We start from the raw sequence: 12,360 nt of genomic DNA, 5'->3' as shown, positions 1-12,360 counted from the left end.
TTGGTTTTGGAATATCAATCAAAAAAGAATGAAACTTCTTCTTATAGAGCTACATCATTGGAGTTGGGAAAGGATGTTGATAATGATGCAAATGAATTTTTAGAGTTTATGGCAAAAAAGAAAAAATCTAGAACTACAGTTATGAAAACAGAGTTGGATTATTACTTGGAAGAAGATAATTTGCCGGTTACACAAGAATTTGATATCCTATCATGGTGGAAAACAAATGGGTTAAAGTTTCCAACCCTTCAAGCAATTTCAAGGGATGTTTTAGCTATTCCAATAACAACTGTAGCTTCTGAATCTGCTTTTAGTACTGGTGGTCAGATATTAACTTCTCACCGTAGTCGACTTCATCATATTACTATAGAGGCTTTGATGTGTACAAGAAGTTGGATATGGAACTCAAACCATCTAGGTAAGTTACTCAAATTTATTAATATTTTTTGTTAGTATTTTTTGTGAATTCTCATCTAATATTCTACATTTGGTGTTTGTAGGTGTTAAAAAATTAAAAGGAAAAGATGTTCTCATGAGTTAAAATGAATCTGATGAAGAAGGTACATTATATTCTAGTAATTAAAATTTTCAATTTCAATTATTATATCATATCTAATTTTTCATTTTTTTTCTATGTGTAGGTGGATCGAATGCAAATGAAACCACTGATCATTTGTAAAATTAATAAATATTTTGGTTATTATAAAATTTTAGTAATGTGTAATTTTTTAGCTTTTATATAATTATTTGAATTTTATTTAGTTGTTATTTGATACTTTAATTTGAGATTTATACTATTATAATATTTTTCTTAATATTTGACATCATGAAAATCAAAAAGAGTATGTTATTTTAATATTGAATATTTTGATAGTATCATGATTCCGTTGGTGTGATTTTTAAATTTTTTTTATAAAAAATATTTAATTGATATATGGAACAATAAAAAAATGGGTATGGGTATGGGTATAAGAAAATACTCGTTACCCGGTGGGGATGGGGATGGGTCAAAAGTTGTATACCCGTTGAGTTTGGGGATGGGGATGGGGATGAATTTTTATTATGGGGATGGGGATGGGATCATGATACCCGTACCCGCCCCGCCCCGTTGCCATCCCTAGTAGTGACCATGTGGCATGCTCCTAAAGGAGAGGATTTTCCATAGGTTGGGACCATGTGTGATGTTCCTAGTGGAAAGGATTTTTCTAAAGTAGTGGCGATGTGTCACTCTAGGAATTAAAAGGATTCCTACAAGTTAGTGGTCACATATCCTCCTTTCAATGTAGAGGATTTAGCCATGTACCCTAGTTAGCTAACTTTTGATGTGTTGGGTTTGGAGTCTACAAATTTTGGACACAGCTTAGCCTATAAATAGAGGTGTGTCACCCCCATGTAAATCCACTTTGAGATTAGTAATGTTATGTTTCCAAAACTATTTGTGTCATCATACTTGTCTCTAAAGTCAAGGCTAGAGACTAGAGCATTCCATATGGTCTCTTCTAGCCATCCTTCTCTAGTGTTGGCCCAACCTTTCAAGAGAACCACCAAACACCTCCATCCAACCACAAATAGCACCAAACCAAGACACTTTTCACACCTAGCCCCATGCTTTTGCGCCAAAACTCACCTTCATGGTCTTACCTTCATGCTTGGATCCACCTAACTTGAGGAGGAGGCTATCATATTTTTTTTCCTTTACGTCTACACAAAATGCATAAAATGTCTATAGGTTGTTGATGCAGCTTGCTCTAAAATGGGGGTTGAATAAAGCATAAACTCTTTTTGAGTTTAATAAAATGAAACATTTAACAAATAGATCAAGCATAAAAGAATGTTTTATATTGGTTCACCCAAATGTCACAGGCTATGTCCAGTTTTCCCTTAAGCGCTTTGCTTATGAGGTTCTGTAAGACTCAAGAAAAATACTTTAAATTGATTAAATAAATGTATGAAGGTTTATATTTAAATTATTATACGAATGATATGATAAAAGATGTGGTAGCTCAGTTGACTAAAGCTTGTTAGTAGAGTAGATCTTGAGTTCAATTCCTATCTTGAATGTTTTTAACACTATGTCAATAAAAAAATCATGTATAGGTGCTATTAAATGAATTTTGGAAATCTGGAATGAAGTGGAACATGATGTGTCAACGTGGAATTTCTGTGAGAACTAGAGAAATTGGAAGTGCAAAAGGTCAAATTAGGAGGGCTAGTGGTTGATTATGGAGAGTAAATGGCTAGGTCTAAATTAATTCTAATTGATTTTTTTATGGACAATTATTAGGTTTTAATGATAAATTGTTAGACAATAGGCATTAGGGTTAAGTGACCAGCTTTTTTGGAAGGCCACAACAAGTTAGGATTAGAAAATTGTACTTAGATAAAAGAGAAAGAGAGATGTACTATTAATGGCTTTAAGAAGAAAATATCCTTTTGTCGTTTGAAACATTTTTAGTATAGAACTTGTAACATCCTAATTTTTTTTTGGATGTCACGGAAACATATAAAATGAGCATTTCTAGCGAAACAATTATCGATAAAATGAATTTAAGAAAAAATTATAATTTAATCTATTAAAAACATAGTTAAAACATCCATGTCTAAAATTTTTCAATAACAAAAACATTGAAAATAAATTACACCATCTTTAACGCATAATTTAACAACTTAATAAAAATGAACATAAATCCTAAGTTCACCCCTTTCTCCCGTCAGTCTACTCCACGCTAGAATCATCTACAATATCATCTGCTCCCGTATAACACACGCGTCATACGATCATCGCACACACAACAAACACACAAATAGTGGTAAGTTAACCACAACACTGATATATAAAAGAACTCTAACAAAATAAAACTTTGTGAATAATTCTCAACATCATATCCAAGCAATATACTTAAGTATTATAATCACAACCAAGTAATGGGTCTCTAAATACGACAAAAAAAACCTTATAAAACTTAACTCAATTAATCAAGAGTCTTCGAGAAAAAAAATACTCACATGCAATATATGGAAACTAAGAATTCCCAAATAAATAAGCTTTTATCCCAAATAAATATTATTCAATATTTCTAAGATTATGCATATATTCTAGTCCACTTAGAATAACCAGATTTGCTTATCTTCGTAAACCGTGCACCAAAATCTTTTACCTATATACAACTTGGTATAAATACACATTTGGTACCCAAACTTTTTCGGAAAGTTCAATTTGGTACCCGAACTTTAGGAATGTTCAATTTGGTACCACAATTTTCTAAAGAGATTCAATTTGGTCCTCTCTGTTAAGTTGGAGTTAACACCGTGTCCGTACAGGACACGTGTCAAGCCATGAATTTTTTTTTTAATTTTTTTTTTCAAAAAAAATAATTTTTTTTTCCAAAAATTTAAAAATTGCCACGTGTCAGTTTATCATCATGCCACGTGGCAGCTTACAATCATGACATGTGGCAGTGTAATAGTTATTTTCAATTTAGTACCCTAATTTAAATTTTTGGTTCAATTTAGTACCCAATTTTTTTAAAATGATCCAATTTCGTCCTTTCCTATTTGAGACCAAATTAGTAAATAAGCTTAATTATAACTTATATAAACATGTTAAAATAATTGTTTTGAATTTATACATCAAATCACTACACCTAAATATTCAAATTATTTTAATCATAACAAGTGTAAAAAATTTCATGTATAAAAAATTACAAAGGTTAAAATGTAAAAAATAAAATAATTTAAGTATTTAGGTGAAATGATTTGATGTATATATTAGAAAAAGTTATTGTAACATGTATATATAGGTTGTAATTAAGCTTATTTATTAATTTGGTCTCAAATGGAAGATGACAAAATTGGATGATTTTAAAAAATTGGGGTACTAAATTGAACCAAAATTTAAATTGGGGTACTAAATTGAAAACAAATATTACACTACCACGTGTCATGATTGTAAGCTGCCACGTGGCACGATGATAGCTGACACGTGGCAGTTTTTAAATTTTTGGAAAAAAAAAATTAATTTTTTTGAAAAAAATTATTTTTTTTGAAAAAAAAATAAAAAATAAATAAAAATTTCATGGCTTGACACGTGTCCTGTACGGACACGGTGTTAACTCCAACTTAACGAAGAGGACCAAATTGAATCTTTTTAGAAAATTGGAGTACCAAATTGAACATTCCTAAAATTCGGGTACCAAATTGAACTTTCCGAAAAAATTTGGGTACCAAATATGTATTTATACCTACAACTTTAAACCCCCACTATATAAAATCTTAACATTATATTATTTTGAATATAATATTTGAATGAAGCCTGATGCATGCCGCCTATCTCCATGCCTTATGTCTAGACTTGATTTTAATATATAATATATATGCAATAAATGTATAATCAAGATAAATTTTATAAAACAATATATGTACTTATAACATCCTACAATCATACTTATAAAACCCAATCCGTTCTTATAATATAGAATAAAACAAAGACTTACTTATAACTATAAAACCAAAGCCAATTTTTTTAATTGCACATGCCCAAGTCATAATATTTTACCATGATTTAACTTCATAAACATATATTTTAAGACACCTTATATTCGAAACCTATGAAAACTTAAACATGTGAATTCTAAGCTTCATCCAAATAAACTCTCACATGAAATCAAATAAAATAGTAGTATTTAATATTATTTTCAATTAACGCAAAATTTATGTGGCTGCACTAAAGCATACTATAGGTTGTCCCATCAAACTAGCAAATGCTTCAACACTATCTCATGCATAAACATTCAATTAAGTGATTTATATTCACTTGCAACCAGGGGCCCTCCCCAGAGTAATGCAACATGCATTCTATATATATAATAGCACCTATCAAATCCAAGCTTCCATACGTAAATCAAATTCTTGGATAATTCACAAAGTACTAAGATAAGTGGCCAAGGAAGCAAGGAAAAACTACAAAACGTGATAATGGGCTACCCCACTTCGGTACAACAAGTTTATACTAACGTGAATTCATTAAACCAAAGAACCTACTGCAACAGCAGAGTACCATGCATAAAGCTGAACTATGAGAATAAAAAGAAGGTAGAAATGCACCAAAAATCTAAGGAAGACAACCAATCTTTTCCTCTCCATCTACAAGAACAAAGACCTCACGCATAGCAAGATGAGAAGAGAAAATCATACCCACAGCAAAACGAGGTTTGTAAAATTAGTCAACAAAACAATGTTAGGAATCCAAGTGTGAGTCTAAGTCCCACATTGACCAGAAATGAGAAAGTAAAGCACTATATAAGAATAAAGACCCATAAACCCATTGCCTTAAGGTTTTGGGTTGAGAGTGGTGTCAGTGTCTTATGTGTTTAGACTCAGATCTCATTGGTGTTGTTCTTCCCAGTGAAACCCCCTCTGTAAAACCTAACAAGTGGTATCAGAGCCGATGGTTAATACCGGCTCAAACGAGTAAAACCTAACAAGTGGTATCAGAGCCGATGGTTAATACCGGCTCAAACGAGTACAGTACCAGTATGGTCCTAGTATCGAAAGTCTTCCTGACAGTGTGGGTCAGGTAAGCGTGTCCTCTTAAGAGAAGAACGACGACGGTACAGCAAAGGACAGAAAATCAAATACATCAAGCATCAAACAACAACGATAAAAGAAAGCTTCCCCTACCTCTATCTTCACTCTCAGCGTTTTCTCTCAGTTCGATTTTGTCTCGCCGTTTTCTGGCCTTTTTTCTATGCAATCCCTAAACTTATTAACTTAGAAGGTTTTATATCCTTTCCTAAAACCCTAACTTTTAACCTAAAAAATATATCCCGTCAAAGAAATAAATCCATTTTTTTCTTTTTCTTTTGGTTACTAAGATTTGCAAAATAAAATAAATTAATCGTGAAAAGATTCACATACTGCACCAATCCAAACAATCGTGAAAAGATAAAGAAAATTGCAAGATTTACGTGGCCCCACCATAAAGAGGAGAGAGAAAGAAAATAAAAGAAAACTAGACCTCCCTCGTTTAAGGAAGGATCAAACTTATGCACCTTAATATTCAGCACCTATACTCCAACCAATGATCCATATTTCTTCTCATTATATAATGCATACCATTTACTTCAAAACACTTATATTCCATATTTTATATTTCAATAAAACAATGATCTTAACCCAGACATTAATTTTTCCTGTGGTTTTCTATTTATTCTAAATTTTCTGGGTCTTACAGAATTCGGTGATGGATAAAGTGATACATTGGTGGTATAACTATTGGACCGATCATAAGGGAGGTTTTGGAACAATGAGTTTTGGACTTAAAGGAGTGTCTTATTGGCTAAGGTAAGGGGTTAATTAGTTTAGACTTTTGTTTCCTGTGACAATTTGATTTTAGATAAAGTTTCATTTTAAGAAAAAAAATTTATAGTTATATTATTTATTTTTCGATGCTATTTATATTATGGTTTTCTTTATGTATCATTACTACATTTTGGTATCAAAAGCGAACGACGAATTCGTTAAATTTATATATACAGATATTATAATTCGCTACAAAAAGTGAATATTTGTGAAGGTTAAAATTTTAAGTTTTAGCAGCTAGTTCATGCCACCAAGCGGTTCCTATCAAGAACCCAAATTTACACAGAAAAGGCATGAGTTGCCTGACAACTTTGTAGGCCCGCCAGACGATTTTTGGAAATTTCCAGAAATTCATCTTAGTTCATACAATCACGCAAACATGCCACCATACTTATCATACAATTCATGAGTATTTAGTTAAACATAAGAAAAATGAGATAACAACTCCCCTAACCTGGTCCTCCTTACTCAAAATTGACGATCCAAAAGTTCCTTAAGTAATCCGATGGCCTCCCTTTTCTCCTCCACAACAGTCCTCAAACCCACTATGTTTTGCAGTTCCAACGGTCTCTAAATTTTCCAATTGATTTACCAGGTTGCCTCTCCCCTCTCTTAATTCAATTTAATTAATCTTTAATTGATTAAAAGAAAATGCCATTAAGTTAATGTTAATGGCCATCAAGTGCCATTACCAGGTGATCTTACTCAGCCCTTCCAACTGCTCCTTTTGACGGCAAGGGTTTCTATGTTTCTTTGTCTATTGAGTTATTGTATTTGATTATTTAAAATTTTAATCGATTAAGTCATGCAATATTCTATTTTTTGCGTTTTTTTCAAAGTTTTTTATCTGAATGCTTTGTCCACTGTCATGTTTAGTCCAAATTGTCATTACTTCTTAGTTTAACCTTTTTAATTTCATTTTACATTATTGAAATCTAAAATCTACAAAATATCTTATGCTTTGTTGAGTGTGTGCCTTTGTATTGCATCTTTGAGTTTATACTTGTACTTGATTCCTAGGTTGATCTTTCATCATAGTTTGTTCTTTGCCTTTGAATACATGAGATTTAAAGTTCAATCAAAATATCATGCATTAGTTGTGGCATTTTGTTTCCGAGTTTTTGAGTTTGAATATGGAAAAAGGCAATCTCCTCTAGAAAATTGAAAAGAAGATAAGAAAAGCAAAAAAGAAGGGGAAATAATTGAAAAAGAATGTGTGACAATGCATTTTAATCGATTAATTAAGTTGTATAATCAAGTAAAACAAAAGCTAAAATCAATTAAAATTGAACTTGTTCTTGGAAGTAAACCTTCACGCTTATATAACCTTCTTTGGTTAACTTCGTGTCCAGTGGGGATCTTCCTTGAATTTTTTGTTTCTTTATTTATAAAAAGGCCGAATACAAATAACATCCATTCATTCTTTGTTTGTTTTGTTTTCTTAATCCATTCTAGAACCATTCTTTAAGTTTTCCTTTGAGTGCTTACTTCTTTGTGTGCCTTATTTTTATTTGTCTTTTCCTTTGGAATTCTAGCCATCTTGTCTTATCTACATTCACTTCGAGTTTAGCTTTTCAAATTGATCTTTTATTGCTTTTATTCCTTTGACCTCTTGAATGGATCATATCTTTGGTTTATGTGTTTCTTTTAGAGTTTCACTAAAATCTCAAGGTAGCGTTCTAAAGGTAGAACGATTTGGATATAGATTCTCTCTTAGTGTATGATGTGATCCCAACAAGGCTTATAGCTTGGGCAACGCCTAGGCCCAAATCATGCTCAAGGCCCGATCCATGGCCATCATGCACCTTCAAGCCCAAGCCCATCAAGAGGCCCAATAACAAGGGGCATGCTAAAAAAAGATCAAATTGGGCTTCATTCAAGATGGCCTAAACCCACATGGACTTCTCATACTCTTCACATGGGCCAAAGAAGATGTGAAGATTTGAAGAGGTGTCTCAAAGAGCAATAGAATAGCAATAATATTGGCCTATTGTTTAGGCTTTGCTTTCTAGAATAATAAGTCAAACAATGAGTAGTTGAATTGATAAAATTGGGCTTGACTAAGCCCAATAGGAGATTTGGCCATGAGCTATCAAAAGAGCCAAGGTGGACTAAGTGGAAGTCAACACTTCTTCTTACACCTCATGGATCCAAAACATCCAAGGGTTAGGATTGCTTCCTCCTTTTCCAAGGCATCATCCAATGGCCAAGATCAAGCCTTCTTCTCCAAGCTACCATCAAAGGCCAAGATGCTTTCTCCTTCTCATCCAAGGGTCAAGATTCCTCATGTGTAATGGCTTGAGTATAAAAGCCTTAATTTTTCAGCATTGTACTCACTCTTGAATTTTTGTGCAATAGACACTTTGAGTTGAGAACACTCCTCACTATTGTCACTTGAGAGTCATCTTTTAGAGAGCTTACTCTCTTTACCTCTAGCCCCCTTCCTAGGCTAGAACCACCTCTAAATCATTCATCCTTTCACCTATCCATTGCAAGCAAAAGCCTACAAACTTGCCTTCCACTCTTCCATGCTTCCTCCATCATTTCCGCTGCACTTGGAGCTTTATGTCTCCACCAAGCTCCATCATAGTGGTATCTAGAGCCATCCAAACCGTGGAGTAGTCACTTGTCTTGGTTTGGTAAGGGTTCTATCCATAGCTTGTTTAGTTTTCCTTGTTTCCTAGTTGTTTCATCTCTTCTCTTCTTCTTCTTTCATTGTTCTTCATCTTTCACGGTTCATTTGTTGTGTTTCTGTGTTTCTATTGTGTTTCTCCATTGAGTCCATGCAACTATGAGACTACAAGAGTGTTCTACACTCTATTTGTAGATTTCCATTCTTGCTATAGTTCACATCATTTACTAGCTTTTCTTTAAAGTTCAACACCATTTACTTCATTCTATTGAGTTTCTTGCATTTTAATCAGTGAATCTTGCTTGTTTTTCATTTTTCTACTGTTTAAGTTTTGTCTATGGTGTTCTTCTTCACTTTTGCTTCATTTCCACCATTTATTTCTTTCATTTTTCTGTTTTCCTAGCTTGAAACAGTGCCACCATTTCACAACTACGCAAATGATGCTTACACTATGCGTATGGATGGTTAGACAATTTTCTTGCCAAGATTAAACCATTTTCACCGTTGGTTGTGGTACCTTAGGGTCTTGAGATGTTCAACTTTTATTCATGTATGATTTTAGTTCATAATCATGCTCCAATCCACTGGATTTTCGTTTGAACATCTCCAAAATTTTTCAGAGAGCAATCTACTCCAGTTTCTCTATTTTCCAGAGCGCACACCTTCTGTTTGTTAATTCTCTTGAGTGATACGGTGCCTATTAATTTTAGTTGTTTGTTGTGCCTAAAAGATAAGACATAAACGAAATTTTTTCAACAAGAATCACTCAAAACCATTGAGATATGCATTCGCAATAATTCATTAAAGTTTGGCCAACAATCAGCGTTTTTAGGCTTGCGGTGCATTTTTTACACTCTGTTTTCCATACGCACACTGTTTTTGTTTGATTTAACTGGAACAATCCACTGCACCAATTCACTTGCTAAATTTTTCTGATTTGGAGAACATCTGGACGAAAATTTAAAAAAATATTGTGACAAAAAATGTGCAATACAAAAAATATGATAAATCCTCAAAGTTGAGGCAGCTGTCAGCGTTTTTACTGGTGCAGTATTTTTCCAGCTTTCTCTGTTTGTGCATTTTGGTGTGTTTTCAGCTCTAATTTCAGTGCTTTTTATCCATCAATGTCTTGGCCTAAGTGTGTCTCCTTTATTGCTATCAAATGCCTTCAATGTGGAGTGGTGTACACCCTCCCATTGGCATCAATGCATAACAAACTATAGGCCTTCTTACAAGCACTGTAGTTTCAGTTTTGTTTTTGTAGATCCATTCTAGTTCCCTTCTAGGATTCTCTTTGTTGTGCTTCCCTCCTTGTGTGCCTTTAATTTTTTTGCTTGTCCATTCTTGGCATTTCAATTCTGTCTTGTCACTATAATTCCATTTGGTTTAGCATTTCCTAATTCACTTTTCTTATGTTTTTTTCTTTCATTTGGCAAGTAATGTTGGTTCCAATGCTTATGGATATGAATTAAGTGTTTGATTTTGATTTGGTTGCTAGCATAGGTAGCATCTTAGGGGGTGGTTGAGGAGTAAATCTCTAAAGATTGTGCTCATTTTTTTTCTTCCCCTACCCTTCACCAAAATTGGAGAGTTTGAGCCTTACTTTTCTTCTCCATGAGTGTTGAGTACTAACATTTGTCTTGGCATAGTTTTTGTGTATTATTTTGTTCTATTTTTTTTTGCAGCTATATTGTGGTCATTTGGTGCCAATTCAAAGCCATTTCAATAGGTGTTTGCTGCCTCACAAAGTCCTCAATGGGTGCTTACCTTTGGCCATCAACTAAGGCCTCCAAATTCACAAAAAAATGGTGCTATTGGTTGATCTCTTGGAAGCAACAATTGGAGTGCTTTGGCTGCACATTATTGCATGCAAATTGTTAAAACTTTGTAGTTTATTCTTTGCTTTGTAGTTTGGACTACTTAGGTGTCTTGGGGAACCATAAGATGTTCAATCCATTTCCTAAGTAGAACCTTCATCCTCCATTAGTGAATCGCTTTTAGTTGTAAGTGTGTTGAAAGTTCTAAGTGTTTTCTCACCTTACATTAGGCCGCATAGCTATATTCATTTTTTCACGTTGCATAAAGGCTTAAGTTTGAGACCAAAGTCTATAATCTTTTGCCATTTAGGGGTCCGTTTTTAGTTTTAAATTTCTTTGAGTCTTGTTTGCTTGTTTTGCGCTTAGTGACTCAAGTGATTCTATTTACTTAGCACTTGAACATTTGTATGAACTTTGAGTACTTTTGCAAGTGTAACCTTGGCAAGGATTAGCCTTGGTACTTAAGAAGTTCGTGAGACTCACCTCGCTTACCTAGAGGTACACTTGTGCTAGTCCTCTTCTTTCACCCTTTTATCCAAGTGCATAAGTTCATTCAATCACCATGAGTACATATTCTACATATAGTCCTAGGTTGCATAAGCATGATAGTGATGAGTTGCATCATACATTTCATAGTGACATTCCATTCTTTAGGGAGGATATAGGACCAATATCATTTAGATATTGGATGTGGAATACAGAGAAATTGGTGCAACCATTGTTTAGTAATATAGCCAATTTGACATTCTTAGGCATGTTACTTCTAGGTTTATAGGACGTGCATCCGAGTGGTGGCAAGAAAGGCAGTATAGAGTGCAAAAGGGGAGAAAATCATGCATTAATACATTTTATGAATTAAAAACATGCATGTGGAAACATTTCATTCCCCCTTCATTTAGGATCACTAAAGAGCAACAAGCTAGGATAGAAAACTTCATTGACATAAGGGATGCTTTCATCCAAAATCTTGCTAAGTTTTCTAGACTAGAAAAAGATTTTAAGCACAATTTGGACTTGCTCTTGAGTGAACAAAGAAAGAGAGCAAAACATAAGAAATAGCAAGCAAAACTTAAAAAGCTTCGAGAGTATGAAAAGAAGAGAGAAAAAGAAGAGCTTGAGAAGCTTTGTGCTAAAAGAGAAAAAGAGGAAAAAGAGATAAAAGAGAAAAAGAAAAGAGAAAAAAGAAGAAAAGGCAAGAGAGGAGAATATTAGAAAAGCCAAAGAAGAGAATGAGAGAAAAGAATTTCAAGCAAGAGATAAATTAAAAAAAGAGAGTGAGTTTGAAAGAAAATCAAAAGTGGTAGAGTTAAAGAGTAATTCAACTTCAAGGGAACTCATTGTTAGGGATTTGGTGTGTAATCCTTCACCAATTCCTTTCATGAAGACCCAAGTTTCAAAGGGAGTTTTCTCATCTTTAAACTCTTCTCACTTATTCATTAAATCTCTTGTTTTGTTTCCTTCTCAAACTTTTTGTTCTTTATCTCATTTCCTTATTTCATCCTCTTCAAAATATAGTGCCAAAAAACACTTTGACTTTAAAATTCTTTTCAA

General features: G+C 33.4%; 1 long non-coding RNA gene across 1 annotated transcript; it reads left to right on the top strand.

Moving 5' to 3' along the window:
- Positions 1-8,713: 8,713 nt before the first annotated feature.
- On the top strand, positions 8,714-11,118 carry LOC146887029 (uncharacterized). The gene is made up of 2 exons (XR_014994513.1): positions 8,714-8,999; positions 10,678-11,118. It is a non-coding gene; the product is annotated as an uncharacterized LOC146887029 (long non-coding RNA).
- The last annotated feature ends 1,242 nt before the right edge of the window (positions 11,119-12,360 follow it).

Source organism: Vigna unguiculata, chromosome 4, assembly GCF_037176805.1.
Source record: "Vigna unguiculata cultivar grain cowpea cultivar isolate G323 ecotype 2 chromosome 4, ASM3717680v1, whole genome shotgun sequence".
Lineage (NCBI taxonomy): Eukaryota > Viridiplantae > Streptophyta > Magnoliopsida > Fabales > Fabaceae > Vigna > Vigna unguiculata.
Note: the sequence above shows the minus strand (reverse complement) of the source record. Positions and strands in the feature narration are given on the sequence as shown.